General features: G+C 48.2%; 1 pseudogene; it reads right to left on the bottom strand.

The window, feature by feature from the left end:
• Window positions 1-2,074: 2,074 nt before the first annotated feature.
• LOC115119442 (homeodomain-interacting protein kinase 3-like) overlaps window positions 2,075-16,157 on the bottom strand; it is a 33,181-nt pseudogene continuing 19,098 nt past the window's right edge.

Below are 16,157 nucleotides of genomic sequence, written 5' to 3'. Positions count from 1 at the left end.
AATGATACGGCTTATTAAAATCGCCAGAAAAAGCTAAACATAACCTCAGCCATGTAATTATAAATGTTTTTATATATTTTTAAATACCATTTTTTGAGATGTAACCCCAGCTCTACGACTATAGTATACTAGATAGAGGTCTATTGTGTAAAAACAGAATATATCTAGCTACCTTGCTCAGGAAATGAATTACAGTCTTTGGTGCTGCACAAGCAACTTCATTTGAAAAGACGAAAGACTTAACGCACATAACTAGCAAAAACAAATGGAAAAATGCACACAGCATATATATATATATATTCTCCCTGACGGAATGTATAAAATAAGCAGTCAACACCAATAAACCTTAAACAAATGGTATAATGTAAAGGGAAAAAGTTTACTTTGTCACATGCATAAATGAGAGAATTGCACGCGACAAACTCACACCTTATTAAGCGTCTGCACTAAGTAGACTAGCTCATGTATATATATGTGTGTGTATGTGTGTGTGTGTGTGTCAAATACTGCATGGTCTGCTCAGGCTTAGAAGAATCCATGCCGTTAATGAATTAGCATTGTCGTCCTCAGCTAGTCAAAGCCCACCACACTGGTAGAGCAGATAGAAACAAGAAAAACACACTCAAACACTTTGCTTTTTTTAAATACAAAGACAAAAAAATAAAAATCAACGTCTATTTAGAGATTGTATTGCAGTTTCATCGAACAGTACAAATACTGTTAGTAGTAAGAGTTTCACTAAATAGAAATTGATTATGAAATGTTAAGCAAATATTCAATGCTTGCTCTTTGTACACTAGTTCATTCAGTGGGGAGGACGATGCCAGAAAAGGAGCATGTAATAACGGACCAGCGAGCATCTGCTAGAGCAAAGCACGTCGTCCTTCTTTAAGGGACAAAAGAGTAACTCACTACACACTGAAATATACACCCAATCCAAACCATAAGCACCGCTATCCGCGATACCTCACGTCCATGCAGGCTGTGCAGGGATATATATCCACACACAGGATGCATGGACTGGTAGGACCTTCAAGTGCTGCAGTCCACTACATTACTATATTCATGGATATATATCCACACACAGGATGCATGGACTGGTAGGACCTTCAAGTGCTGCAGTCCACTACATTACTATATTCATGGATATATATCCACACACAGGATGCATGGACTGGTAGGACCTTCAAGTGCTGCAGTCCACTACATTACTATATTCATGGATATATATCCACACACAGGATGCATGGACTGGTAGGACCTTCAAGTGCTGCAGTCCACTACATTACTATATTCATGGATATATATCCACACACAGGATGCATGGACTGGTAGGACCTTCAAGTGTTGCAGTCCAGTACAGTAATATATTTATATATAAGTAGTAACATCAACCACCTCAAATATATAAGGCACTATGGCTGGGGACAAGTATACGATGCAGCGAGTCTCGTGACGCCAACAACAAGAGCGACGTCTAACGTATCTACTTCCTGTTTACATTTTGATCTGCTCATGCAAGATCACATGCAGCTTGAGGAGCAACAACCCTACTTTAAATGGGTTAAGTGACTCCACATGTTTAAAACACCAAAGACACTGAGAAAAGGTAGAAATAGTTCAAAAGCGGTACGACACACACCGTGGACAACATGTGCACCTGTCGGCCTATCGAGCTAGAGACTGGGATGGCTTTACAAATGTGGATGTGTCTTGCACACGTTCAGAAGGCAATATAGAAAAATAGCTGGGATAAGGTCTGACCTAGCAACGCCACCCGATTAGTCACCTGTTTTTTGAGGAGTATTGGTAGAAGAGCTAATGTGAAGGTATATTAAATGTGCAAAACACAGAGAGTGACTTACTTATCTACATTCAATCATTCCATCCATCCTTCCTTGCCCCCCTCCTCATCCTCCATTTCACCATCCTCCACCCAAACTTTGTGATTTTATTTTTTATAGCTCATATTTCAATTGCACCCAAGTCTACATGATTGATAAAAAATAGCTTGTTTCTCTGTGGTTGTGCCATGGCTCTGGACATGAAAACCATGTTGTGGTTGTTTGTTGTGTATTCTGAGAAGGAGGCCCCTCCTGCTCGCTTGGCCCCCGGGGGGCGCGAGGTGCATCTGGAGGGTGGGCCGCTCCGGGACCCTGTCAGATGTAGGGGTACTGGTTGAGTTTGGTGGGGCTGAGGGGGAAGGTGGCGTAGGCAGGCGAGGCCATGTAGGGGTGCGGGGGAAGAGGGCCTTGAACTGGCCCTGGGGGTGGATAGTGGGCGAGGGCAGCAGCCGGGGGTTGATGCCCACAGTGACCTGGTGGACGATACCGCCCGGGTGAGAGATGCTGTAGGCGGGCTGCAGGACGGGCCGTGAAGCCCCAGGGGAGGCCAGGATGTGGGCCACAGGGGCTGCTGTGACCAGGGGCCCAGGGGGTAGGACAGAAGAGTATGCTGGCTGTGCGGGTGGGGGTGATGGCGGGGGCCTGAAGTGTGGTTGGGGCTGCCGTGGGGTAGGGTAAAGGAGTGCCCATGCATAGTGGGGGGGATGTAAGCCTGCGGGCGCCGGTGGGCATAGTTTCCATTCCATTCCTGGTGGCAGGAGCCGTAATGCTGGAGCTGGAAATGGAGAGAAAGAGGGATGGTTAGATAACATACACATATTACATGTGTGTGTGTGTGTGTGTGCGCGCGCATGTGTGCGCATGTGTGTGCGTGCTGACCTGTCCAAAGCCCATGGGCTGCTGTTGCTGGTGCTGGAATGCAGTGATCTTCTGTGGCCGGTTGAGGAGGGGGATGGAGTGGTGCGGTTGACGGCCCGGGATACCTCGCCCTTTGAACTGGAAAGACTCTAAGACTGAAGAGAGAAACAGAGAGCGAGACAACGAGAGAGATGGGGGGGGGATGAAAGAGAGGGATGAGTTTAAACACAGACATCATGACAGGGCAGCAGCATCAACCCACAGAGACAGACAGTAGAGTTAAACCCTGACTGTAGTATCCATCAGTCATTGTGACAGTAGAGATGTTGCTTGCTCATCACTGACTTCCACTGGGTTTGACCAAACACAGCTCTTTAACAAGTGCCATCTGTTCCCCAAGCATCATGTGGGTGTTTATAAATAGACTAGAACTGATCTGGGATCTTGTGAAGGGATGGAAGCCAAATGGGTAAGTAAGCTGGTTCGTATTCATAGTGGGGGTCATACCATTGGCTATTAATACCCCCCTAGTAGCACTAGAATAGCAAGTTGTGGCCTTTTCTGTGGGCTTTAGCTGGGGAGTGTTTCTGAATGTCAGCTATGGGAGGGGCCTGGCTGGGACATGAGGCCATAGGAGACAGTGTGATTTTCACTGAGGATTTATAAATGACCTATAAACAGGGACCTTAAAAAAGCCCAGCCCCAGGAACAGAGGGAGATGACCACAGCTGTTATAAAGCCTACATATGACATACATAACCCCTCGGTAACACCCCACGAACGCATTCATAAACATCTAGGTGTTCATGACAGCCAGCGAACACAATGTGGCGCATGTGCGCGTGTCTGGTTGTCATCCATGTCTATGAAGGCCTAAGTCAGGCTGTAAAGCGTTCCAGGGGATGTTAAGCCTGTCATACGTAGCTTCATAAGCTCCAGATCCACACAGGTAGAATAAAGGATAGATTCAAAGAAAGGGCTGTCAACAAGAAGCCAGCTGCAACCAGATCAGACAGTGTACAGGAAACACAAGTCCACTCCAGAGGCCGAAGCCAAGAGGTCTGAGGTGAGAGGTCAGGGCTGCAGCCATAATCACCTGCGAGTACCTCTGTGCCCTATAAACGAGGAGTAATCCCACACCATGTGACCTGTGGAGCAGACATCATCAGCAGTGACGAGGTATCTGACCCGCTGTGACCCTGTTAGCCCTGTGTCCGTGTGTGTCTGATCACTGACAGTCCTGCCAGATGAAGGTTACTACTGGGTTCCAGGTTCCAGTGTGTACTGTACATGTGACCTGCTGTGTTTTCTGCTGCCCTGTCTGCCCTGGGCAAGGTGTGTCTGTTGTGGTTACCTATGATGAGAGAACTGTGGCCACCTGTTCATGACTACTGAACCTGTTTGTTCAACCATAGGGCTGTGTGAACCAGGTGTGTCAAGTGTACGTCTAGGGTGAATCAGCCGGTTGTCTGTTTCCTGTGGGTGAATCAGGTGTCTAGTGTGTGTGTGTGTGTTAGATGCTTACTGGTGTTGCCTAGCGTCTCGTTGATGTGTGGGTGGGGGTTGTTATTCTGCACCCTCATTGGTGGCACCACCATGGTGCGCACCGCCGGCTTTCTGGGCTCCGTTACCGGGGCGACACACGCTACACGGGGCCCGCGGTTCTGGTTGCCATCGGCGATGTAGCGTTGTTCGGTGAAGGGGCTGTTGCTAGGGCCAGAGGAGTCAGAGGAAGGCGAGCCGTCCACAATGTCACAACCGCTCTCCTGCTCGTCATCTGACATACTGTAACAGACCAGAGCAATCACTTTCAGAGATTATACATTCTATACTGTAACAGACCGGAGCAATCACACTCAGAGTATACATTCTATACTGTAACAGACCAGAGCAATCACTTTCAGAGAGTATACATTCTATACTGTAACAGACCAGAGCAATCACTCTCAGAGATTATACATTCTATACTGTAACAGACCAGAGCAATCACTCTCAGTATACATTCTATACTGTAACAGACCAGAGCAATCACTCTCAGAGAGTATACACTGTAACAGACCAGAGCAATCACTCTCAGAGTATACATTCTATACTGTAACAGACCAGAGCAATCACTCTCAGAGATTATACATTCTATACTGTAACAGACAAGAGCAATCACTCTCAGATGAGGTGTATACATTCTATACTGTAACAGACCAGAGCAATCACTCTCAGAGATTATACATTCTATACTGTAACAGACCAGAGCAATCACTCTCAGAGAGTATACATTCTATGCTGTAACAGAACATACTCTCCATACTCACAGACAGCAATCACTCTCAGCACTGCCCTTACATTCTATACTGTAACAGACAAGGGGGAGCAATCACACTGTATGACAGGTGAAGGTGCAACATTTAGGTTAGGGCCCAGCATGTATGTGTGCGGCTGTTGTCATTGGGTCATACCTGTTGGGACTGTAGTGGATATTTGAAGAGCGATTTGCTGTAGTGGATATTTGAAGAGACTGGTGGACTGGATATTTGGAGCTGATTGTGGACAGTGGATATTTGAAGAGACTGATTGTGGACTGTAGTGGATATTTGAAGAGACTGATTGTGGACTGTAGTGGATATTTGAAGAGACTGATTGTGGACTGTAGTCCATTTGAAGAGACTGATTGTGACTAGTGATATTTGAAGAGACTGATTGTGGACTGTAGTGGATATTTGAAGAGACTGATTGTGGACTGTAGTGGATATTTGAAGAGACTGATTGTGGACTGTAGTGGATATTTGAAGAGACTGATTGTGGACTGTAGTGGATATTTGAAGAGACTGATTGTGGACTGTAGTGGATATTTGAAGAGACTGATTGTGGACTGTAGTGGATATTTGAAGAGACTGATTGTGGACTGTAGTGGATATTTGAAGAGACTGATTGTGGACTGTAGTGGATATTTGAAGAGACTGATTGTGGACTGTAGTGGATATTTGAAGAGACTGATTGTGGACTGTAGTGGATATTTGAAGAGACTGATTGTGGACTGTAGTGGATATTTGAAGAGACTGATTGTGGACTGTAGTGGATATTTGAAGAGACTGATTGTGGACTGTAGTGGATATTTGAAGAGACTGATTGTGGACTGTAGTGGATATTTGAAGAGACTGATTGTGGACTGTAGTGGATATTTGAAGAGACTGATTGTGGACTGTAGTGGATATTTGAAGAGACTGATTGTGGAGGAGCTTGAGAGTTACTTACTCCCCCAGTGAGTGTCTCCGTGTTCTCTCTTCCTCCTCCTCTTCCTCATCACTGCTGATACTAATGACAGTAACAGTGGGGCTGGCCAGATCAGACATCACCATGGCCTGCCGCTGCTTATAAGAGACAGACTGCTCTTCAGAGTCTGAACCTGCCTTACAGCAGCTAGGCTCCTCCACCTGCTCCGGTTCAGGTTCCAGCTGTGCAGCTCGCCCTGCCTCTGGGAATCTATCCTCTGGGACATTCCTCGTGGTGTCGGCCATCTTTGGGGACTGGCATGCTGAGTTTTGGGTGTTGTAGGTGAAATTGTTGCCTCTAGGGAGAAATAAATGACGGGAAGTTTTTTTTAATGATCAGATCGTGTGTGTGTGTGTGTGTGTGTGTGTGTGTGTGTGCGCGAGCGCGTGTGTGTTTACCTGTTAAAGCAGGGCTTGTTTCTCTTGTTTGCAGAGGGCTGTGGCCACACCACGTGTGCGATGCCTATGCTGATTGGCTGGTGGGCAGACATGGTCATCTGGTTGGTTAAGAACGGCTGATGGTGGTGGGGCATCATAGAGCTGTATTGGTTGCCATGGGGACGCACCTTCCTGCAAATGACAATACGGGGTAACGAGCCAAAGATTATTATCTATATTAGAGACTTAACTGACTGATCTCACTCGCCTGCTTCAAAGGAGAGGCATGTGACTCATTCTCCATCAGTTTGCCAGACAGCCATCACACTGTGTCCTATATTCTCAGAGAAGTCCTTGTCAAGGGTAGAGCATAGCAACAAAACAGACTGACAGACAATGCAGTTTCAAAAAATTCATTTGGAGCTTCCCTATTGGCTCCCTATGGAGAAAAAAACTGAATGAGTTACTGACGGTCGCTAAAGAGCACAGACAGTCAACAGCTGACAGACAGCACTCACCCCCATTCTCCCAGTCTCTGTGGGCCTGCCACAGTGTCAGACGCCATGGTGGCTGGTGGGGGCGCCATTGAAGTCACCTGCTGCCAGGCGGGCACCAGGATCTGCTGGGGGCGGTTAGACCAGGTCTGCTGCAAGGAAGAGGAACACCGTTTCCATGGTTTCTATAGCTATCTAAACTTATTCATTCCGTGGTATAGAGGGGCAGGTAGCCTAGTGGTTAGAGCGTTAGGCCAGTAACTGAAAGATTGCTGGATCGAATCCCCGAGGTGACAAGGTAAAAATCTGTAGTTCTGCCCCTGAGCAAGGCAGTTAACCCACTGTTCCCCGGGCACCGGAGACATGGATGACGATTAAGGCAGCCCCCCACACCTCTCTGATTCAGAGGGGTTGGGTTAAGTTGAATGTATTCAACTGAAATTCAACATTTCAGTTGAATACATTCAAAACATCCCCAGCACAAATGCATCCAGGCTGTGTCTTGCTGATTCTCCATCACTGTCAGTTTCTCTGTTGGTCTGAATCACTCAATCACAGCTAGCCCGAATACTATGGACTCTCTCCCGCTCCCCCCTCTCTTCTCGTTACCTGTGTGATGAGCCCAGGTCTGATCTGTAGGGGCTGGATGGAGGGAGCTTGGGTGACCAGAGGCACAGCAGTCTCCATGCGTACGGAGAAGCCCTGAGGCTTGGCCGCGTTAGTGGGGATTCCTGGAGGACCGGAAAGGGAAACATGTGTTCCACAGTAAGTCCAAGTCAGTAGATTTTGCTATAGAGGTGGATGGAAAGGAGGGAGGAAGAGAGGGGGGAGAGAGAGAGAGAAGAGAGGAGGAGAAAGAGAGAAGAGAGGAGGGGAGGAGAAAAAGAGAGGAGGGGAGGAGAAAAGAGAAGAGGGGAGGGGAGGAGAGAGAGAAGAGGAGGGGAGGAGAAAGAGAGAAGAGGGGAGGGGAGGAGAAAGAGAGAAGAGGGGAGGGGAGGAGAAAGAGAGAAGAGAGGGGAGGGGGAGGAGAAAGAGGAGGGGAGGAGGGAGAGAAGAGAGGGAGAGAGAGGGGAGGGGGAAAGAGAGAAGAGAGGGGAGAGAGAGAAGGGGGAGAGGGGGAGAAAGAGAGAAGAGAGGGGAGAAAGAGAGAAAGAGGAGGAGAAAGAGAGGGGGGGGAGAAAGAGAGAAAAAGAGGAGGGGAGAGAAGAGAGAAGAGAGGAGGGGGGAGAGGAGAGAAGAGAGGGGGGGAGGAGGAGAAAGAGAAGAGAGAGGAGGGGGGGAGAAAGAGAGAAGTGAGGAGGAGAAAGAGAGGAGGGGGAGGAGAAAGAGAGAAAGAGGGGAGGGAGAAAGAGAGAAGAGAGGAGGAGAAAGGAGAGAAGAGAGGAGGAGAAGAGAGAGGAGAGGGAGGAGAAAGAGAGAGAGGGAGGAGAAAGAGAGAAGAGAGAGAGGAGGAGGAGGAGAGAGGGGAGGAGAAAGAGAGGAGGGGGAGGAGAAAGAGAGAAGAGGGAGGAGAGAGAGAAAGAGAGGAGAGAAGGAGAGGGGAGGAGAAAGAGAGAAGAGAGGAGGAGAAAGAGAGAAGGGAGAAAGAGGAAAAGAGAGAAGGGGGAGGGAGGAAATGAGAAGATTTCCTGTTTGGAGGGGAGGGAGAATGAGAGAAGAGGGGAGGAGAAAGAGAGGAGGGGGAGGAGAAAGAGAGAGAGAACACAGAACATGAACTCCCTGAGGAGAAACTGAGAGATCAACACAGAGAGGAGGAGGAGACATCTACTACAGAAAGAAGGGGGACACAGAGACATGAACCCCTGAGAAACTGAAGATTAGACAGAGACATGACCCTGCATCGTTGGGGTTAGATCAACACAGGATGAGTGCCTGTACTACAGAAACTGAGTCGCTGCAGATCAAACTGGCCATTTCCTGTTTGAAACTAAGCGGTATCCCTGAGTGCATCACTGAGAAACTAATAAAGTTAGAGACAACACAGAGACATGAGCCCCCTGACATCTACTACAGAAACTAATGGGTTAGATCAACACAGAGACATGAGCCCCTGACATCTACTACAGAAACTAATGGGTTAGATCAACACAGAGACATGAGCCCCCTGACATCTACTACAGAAACTAATGGGTTAGATCAACACAGAGACATGAACCCCCTGACATCTACTACAGAAACTAATGGGTTAGATCAACACAGAGACATGAACCCCCTGACATCTACTACAGAAACTAATGGGTTAGATCAACACAGAGACATGAGCCCCCTGACATCTACTACAGAAACTAATGGGTTAGATCAACACAGAGACATGACCCCCTGACATCTACTACAGAAACTAATGGGTTAGATCAACACAGAGACATGAACCCCCTGACATCTACTACAGAAACTAATGGGTTAGATCAACACAGAGACATGAGCCCCCTGACATCTACTACAGAAACTAATGGGTTAGATCAACACAGAGACATGACCCCCTGACATCTACTACAGAAACTAATGGGTTAGATCAACACAGAGACATGAGCCCCCTGACATCTACTACAGAAACTAATGGGTTAGATCAACACAGAGACATGAACCCCTGACATCTACTACAGAAACTAATGGGTTAGATCAACACAGAGACATGAGCCCCCTGACATCTACTACAGAAACTAATGGGTTAGATCAACACAGAGACATGAGCCCCCTGACATCTACTACAGAAACTAATGGGTTAGATCAACACAGAGACATGAGCCCCCTGACATCTACTACAGAAACTAATGGGTTAGATCAACACAGAGACATGAGCCCCCTGACATCTACTACAGAAACTAATGGGTTAGATCAACACAGAGACATGAGCCCCCTGACATCTACTACAGAAACTAATGGGTTAGATCAACACAGAGACATGAGCCCCCTGACATCTACTACAGAAACTAATGGGTTAGATCAACACAGAGACATGAGCCCCCTGACATCTACTACAGAAACTAATGGGTTAGATCAACACAGAGACATGAGCCCCCTGACATCTACTACAGAAACTAATGGGTTAGATCAACACAGAGACATGAGCCCCCTGACATCTACTACAGAAACTAATGGGTTAGATCAACACAGAGACATGAGCCCCTGACATCTACTACAGAAACTAATGGGTTAGATCAACACAGAGACATGAGCCCCCTGACATCTACTACAGAAACTAATGGGTTAGATCAACACAGAGACATGAGCCCCCTGACATCTACTACAGAAACTAATGGGTTAGATCAACACAGAGACATGAGCCCCTGACATCTACTACAGAAACTAATGGGTTAGATCAACACAGAGACATGAGCCCCCTGACATCTACTACAGAAACTAATGGGTTAGATCAACACAGAGACATGAGCCCCCTGACATCTACTACAGAAACTAATGGGTTAGATCAACACAGAGACATGAGCCCCCTGACATCTACTACAGAAACTAATGGGTTAGATCAACACAGAGACATGAGCCCCTGACATCTACTACAGAAACAAATGGGTTAGATCAACACAGAGACATGAGCCCCTGACATCTACTACAGAAACTAATGGGTTAGATCAACACAGAGACATGAGCCCCCTGACATCTACTACAGAAACTAATGGGTTAGATCAACACAGAGACATGAGCCCCCTGACATCTACTACAGAAACTAATGGGTTAGATCAACACAGAGACATGAGCCCCCTGACATCTACTACAGAAACTAATGGTTTAGATCAACACAGAGACATGAGCAGACTGTCTATCAACAGGGATTTCATCAGCACAACATAAGGGGAATTGTGGCCTCAATAACTATTTTCATAAAGAAAGTGTTTCTGAGAAGAAAATAAGGGAAAAATACCAGAACTTTGACTCTCCATAATTAAAAACCTCCTAGTGTAAGTCTTGTGACAGATTCCAACATATAATCCGCATTAGCCTCACATCCCCAGTAGATGGCGACCTGCCTGTCTGGAGTCTGAGCCAAACAGCAGTGCAGTATGCACCAAGCATAGAGTAAGAGTACAGATCTAGGATCTGTCCATATAATCGTATTATTAAATAATTTAAAAGGCAAAACTGATCCTAGATCAGCAGTCCTACTCCAACACTTTATGAATAAACAAAGAACAGAGCAGGAGCCTGTGCCTGTGGTTCAGAGGTCACTGCTCTGACCTCTTGTGCCCGGCCTACAATATTGAATCCAGGGAATTAGAGCAGGGCTGAATCCAACATGAATCCAACATGATCAAAGGTCTGGAAAGTCCAATAAAAAAGTCCACCCAGAACAGGGACCGGCCCCCCCATACACATGACAGTCAACACAAAGCATTCTGAGAGGTGAATACTGGGAGATCTGGTGCATTTTCCCACCAAATACTTCCTGTAACTGGAACCAATCAAAGTTCACCTACATCAGAGCGGATGTGTTTTACACACACAAGGCTTTCCTAGAGACCACCCATTCTGTTTCCCCCCCAGGGGTAAATACTGAGCACTAGAATTAAGGATGTGTTTTACACACACAAGGCTTTCCTAGAGACCACCCATTCTGTTTCCCCCAGGGGTAAATACTGAACACAAATGCACTAGAATTAAGGATGTGTCGATATATCAACTTGATTCAATTGGGCTTGTGGTATATGAGGTTCAGACGCCATCACCTTCACATTGTACCAACAGTTGATATGAGAATGGACTTCTAATGTGTTGACAAAGATGGACTTGTATTTCCAGAAATAGCTGGTTGGTATTTAGAATAACAAAGTGAAAACATGACAGTACGAGGCCAGTTGAACCCATCTGTCTAATAGGATCAGATGGCTCCAAACTTCAACCATCTCTCCTCAGAAACACAACGCACCCGCGCTGTTGCCATGACATAGCCTACGTAACGTCCTGGCGTCGCCACGACAGCGAAGGTGAACGGCTACAGTTCCATGTGAGGACGAGGGGGGCGATAAAGCCCCATGTCATCCACTCCGACCATCTGGAGGTCTGGGTCAGGGGAAAACACGCCTTGGTCTAGCTGTTTCTCAAATGAAGACTTGTCTGATAAAACTGTCTCCATTCAAATCTAATATGAAGTCTAACTGCTCTAGCAGTGGTACATTGTCATATAGACGTCTATTCATATAAACAGAAATGTTTCCCTCCATGTGACGGCTACTGTATTGATGTGGTGAAGCTACTTACTTGGTTGTGGATGGTGGCCATCTTGCTGAAGGGCCCGGTCAGGTTAACTGTGGTGGTGGTGGTGGTCACCGGTCTGATGAAGGGGCTTTGTTCGGTTGAGCGTGTCGTAAGGACCGGGACGAGAGCGGGTAACGTCCATGATGTGGAAACATGATTTGACACTGATGGAGAGAGGAAAGGAGGGGGTTGGAGTTATTTTCATCACAGTACAGCAGGCCCCAGCTATTCTTTATGCTTGTCCTCCTTTTACAAATAACTAAATGTTTCATCATGTCTCTTCTCTACGAAAAGGTCAACCCGCCTGAAAGACAGTGGGGGAAACTCACTGGTTGCTATGGGGGAAGTCGAGCAGGTGTTGCATGGACATAAAGGAGTGGCTGGCGCCTCAGCGGGGGCAATCCTCTTCTCATCGATCCACAACATCCTCTTCAGCAGGCCTACAAACTCTCTTCGGTCCACCTTCTCTGCCAACAGGTCACTACCTTCCAGATTCATCACCAAGTTGACCTGGGAGAGAGAGGCAGGTCAGGGCTCAGGAGAACTGGTCATCTGTTATCTTTCCCAGTGTTTGTGTCCATTTCATCTGGAGCCTCAGGAAGTTTTAAACCAGCTTTACAAGTCAAGGGAGACTTGGTTAAGGGACAAACAGTATAAACAGTCACTATGCTGGAATAATCCTTTCCTAAATTAAAAATACCAGACATTTTGCAGAAGTTTATCAAATGTGAAAACATCAAACCAACCATTGTGATAAGTGGAACGATGAGGCATTTTTCATATCTACAGCATTCTACATCCCTCGTCTCTACACATCTATATCACCCCCAGTCTCTACACATCTCGTCCCCCAGTCTCTACACATCTATCACCCCCAGTCTCTACACATCTACGCCCCCCAGTCTCTACACATCTACACCCCCAGTCTCTACACATCTACGTCCCCCCAGTCTCTACACATCTACGTCCCCCCAGTCTCTACACATCTCGCCCCCCAGTCTCTACACATCGTCCCCCCAGTCTCTACACCCCCAGTCTCTCTGCACATCTCGCCCCCAGTCTCTCACGTCATCCCCCCGTCTCTCGTCACCCCCCGTCTCTACGTCACCCCCCGTCTCTCGTCACCCCCCCCCGTCTCTCGTCACCCCCCGTCTCTCGTCACCCCCCCCGTCTCTACGTCACCCCCGTCTCTCGTCACCCCCGTCTCTCGTCACCCCCCGTCTCTCGTCACCCCCTCCGTCTCTCACCCCGTCACCCCCCGTCTCTCGTCACCCCCCGTCTCTCGTCACCCCCCGTCTCTCGTCATCCCCCCGTCTCTCGTCATCCCCGTCTCTCGTCATCCCCCGTCTCTCGTCATCCCCCCGTCTCTCGTCATCCCCGTCTCTATGTCATCCCCGTCTCTATGTCATCCCCGTCTCTACATAATCACCCCCCAACTCGAAAAAACATCAGCAGGGAAATGTTCAACCCATGATCTCATTGTCAGGGAATTTCCAGCTGTGGTTTCACCGAGGCTTGACTTTCAAACTAAGTGTTGGGTGCTGAACCTTAGCATGTCACTTTGTGTTGCATATGACTAGAGATGTGAGAATGGGGTTTTTCCAGCAATGAGATGTACGTACATGTTCTAGCTTTTTCAGTCAAACAGCTGAAGGTAAACTTCCTCTCTCTCAGATCTACGGCCCCATGTCATCTAACCATCTGACAATGGGCTTCCTGAGTAGAGACTCATCAACACGGTCTAGTTAGAACAGCTGAAGGTGAACTTCCTCTCTCTCAGATCTACGGCCCCATGTCATCTAACCATCTGACAATGGGCTTCCTGAGTAGAGACTCATCAACACGGTCTAGTTAGAACAGCTGAAGGTGAACTTCCTCTCTCTCAGACCTACATCATCTAACCATGAGCTTCCTGAGTAGAGACTCATCAACACGGTCTAGTTAGAACAGCTGAAGGTGAACTTCCTCTCTCTCAGACCTACATCATCTAACCATAAGCTTCCTGAGTAGAGACTCATCAACACGGTCTAATTAGAACAGCTGAAGGTGAACTTCCCTCTCTCTCAGATCTACGGCCCCATGTCATCTAACCATCTGACCATGGGCTTCCTGAGTAGAGACTCATCAACACGGTCTAGTTAGAACAGCTGAAGGTGAACTTCCTCTCTCTCAGACCTACGGCCCCATGTCATCTAACCATCTGACCATGGGCTTCCTGAGTAGAGACTCATCAACACGGTCTAGTTAGAACAGCTGAAGGTGAACTTCCTCTCTCTCTCAGACCTACCCCTCCTCCTCTCTGCAGATGACTTCGTCAACCATTTTGAAAAGAAGGTCGACGACATCCGATCCTCGTTTGCTAAGTCAAGCGACACCGCTGGTTCTGCTCACACTGCCCTACCCTGTGCTCTGACCTCTTTCTCCCCTCTCTCTCCAGATGAAATCTCGCGTCTTGTGATGGCCGGCCGCCCAACAACCTGCCCGCTTGACCCTATCCCTCCTCTCTTCTCCAGACCATTTCCGGAGACCTCCTCCCTTACCTCACCTCGCTCATCAACTCATCCCTGACCGCTGGCTACGTCCCTTCCGTCTTCAAGAGAGCGAGAGTTGCACCCCTTCTGAAAAAACCTACACTCGATCCCTCCGATGTCAACAACTACAGACCAGTATCCCTTCTTTCTTTTCTCTCCAAAACTCTTGAACGTGCCGTCCTTGGCCAGCTCTCCCGCTATCTCTCTCAGAATGACCTTCTTGATCCAAATCAGTCAGGTTTCAAGACTAGTCATTCAACTGAGACTGCTCTTCTCTGTATCACGGAGGCGCTCCGCACTGCTAAAGCTAACTCTCTCTCCTCTGCTCTCATCCTTCTAGACCTATCGGCTGCCTTCGATACTGTGAACCATCAGATCCTCCTCTCCACCCTCTCCGAGTTGGGCATCTCCGGCGCGGCCCACGCTTGGATTGCGTCCTACCTGACAGGTCGCTCCTACCAGGTGGCGTGGCGAGAATCCGTCTCCTCACCACGTGCTCTCACCACTGGTGTCCCCCAGGGCTCTGTTCTAGGCCCTCTCCTATTCTCGCTATACACCAAGTCACTTGGCTCTGTCATAACCTCACATGGTCTCTCCTATCATTGCTATGCAGACGACACACAATTAATCTTCTCCTTTCCCCTTCTGATGACCAGGTGGCGAATCGCATCTCTGCATGTCTGGCAGACATATCCAGTGTGGATGACGGATCACCACCTCAAGCTGAACCTCGGCAAGACGGACTGCTCTTCCTCCCGGGGAAGGACTGCCCGTTCCATGATCTCGCCATCACGGTTGACAACTCCATTGTGTCCTCCTCCCAGGCGCTAAGAACCTTGGCGTGATCCTGGACAACACCCTGTCGTTCTCAACTAACATCAAGGCGGTGGCCCGTTCCTGTAGGTTCATGCTCTACAACATCCGCAGAGTACGACCCTGCCTCACACAGGAAGCGGCGCAGGTCCTAATCCAGGCACTTGTCATCTCCCGTCTGGATTACTGCAACTCGCTGTTGGCTGGGCTCCCTGCCTGTGCCATTAAACCCCTACAACTCATCCAGAACGCCGCAGCCCGTCTGGTGTTCAACCTTCCCAAGTTCTCTCACGTCACCCCGCTCCTCCGCTCCCTCCACTGGCTTCCAGTTGAAGCTCGCATCCGCTACAAGACCATGGTGCTTGCCTACGGAGCTGTGAGGGGAGCGGCACCTCAGTACCTCAGGCTCTGATCAGGCCCTACACCCAAACAAGGGCACTGCGTTCATCCACCTCTGGCCTGCTCGCCTCCCTACCACTGAGGAAGTACAGTTCCCGCTCAGCCCAGTCAAAACTGTTCGCTGCTCTGGCCCCCAATGGTGGAACAAACTCCCTCACGACGCCAGGACAGCGGAGTCAATCACCACCTTCCGGAGACACCTGAAACCCCACCTCTTTAAGGAATACCTAGGATAGGATAAAGTAATCCTTCTCACCCCCTCCCCTAAAAGATTTAGATGCACTATTGTAAAGTGGCTGTTCCACTGGATGTCATAAGGTGAATGCACCAATTTGTAAGTCGCTCTGGATAAGGCGTCTGCTAAAT

This window comes from Oncorhynchus nerka, linkage group LG27 (assembly GCF_034236695.1).
Source record: "Oncorhynchus nerka isolate Pitt River linkage group LG27, Oner_Uvic_2.0, whole genome shotgun sequence".
NCBI lineage: Eukaryota > Metazoa > Chordata > Actinopteri > Salmoniformes > Salmonidae > Oncorhynchus > Oncorhynchus nerka.
The sequence above is the reverse complement of the archived record's forward strand: the minus strand, read 5'-3'. Positions and strand labels throughout refer to the sequence as shown.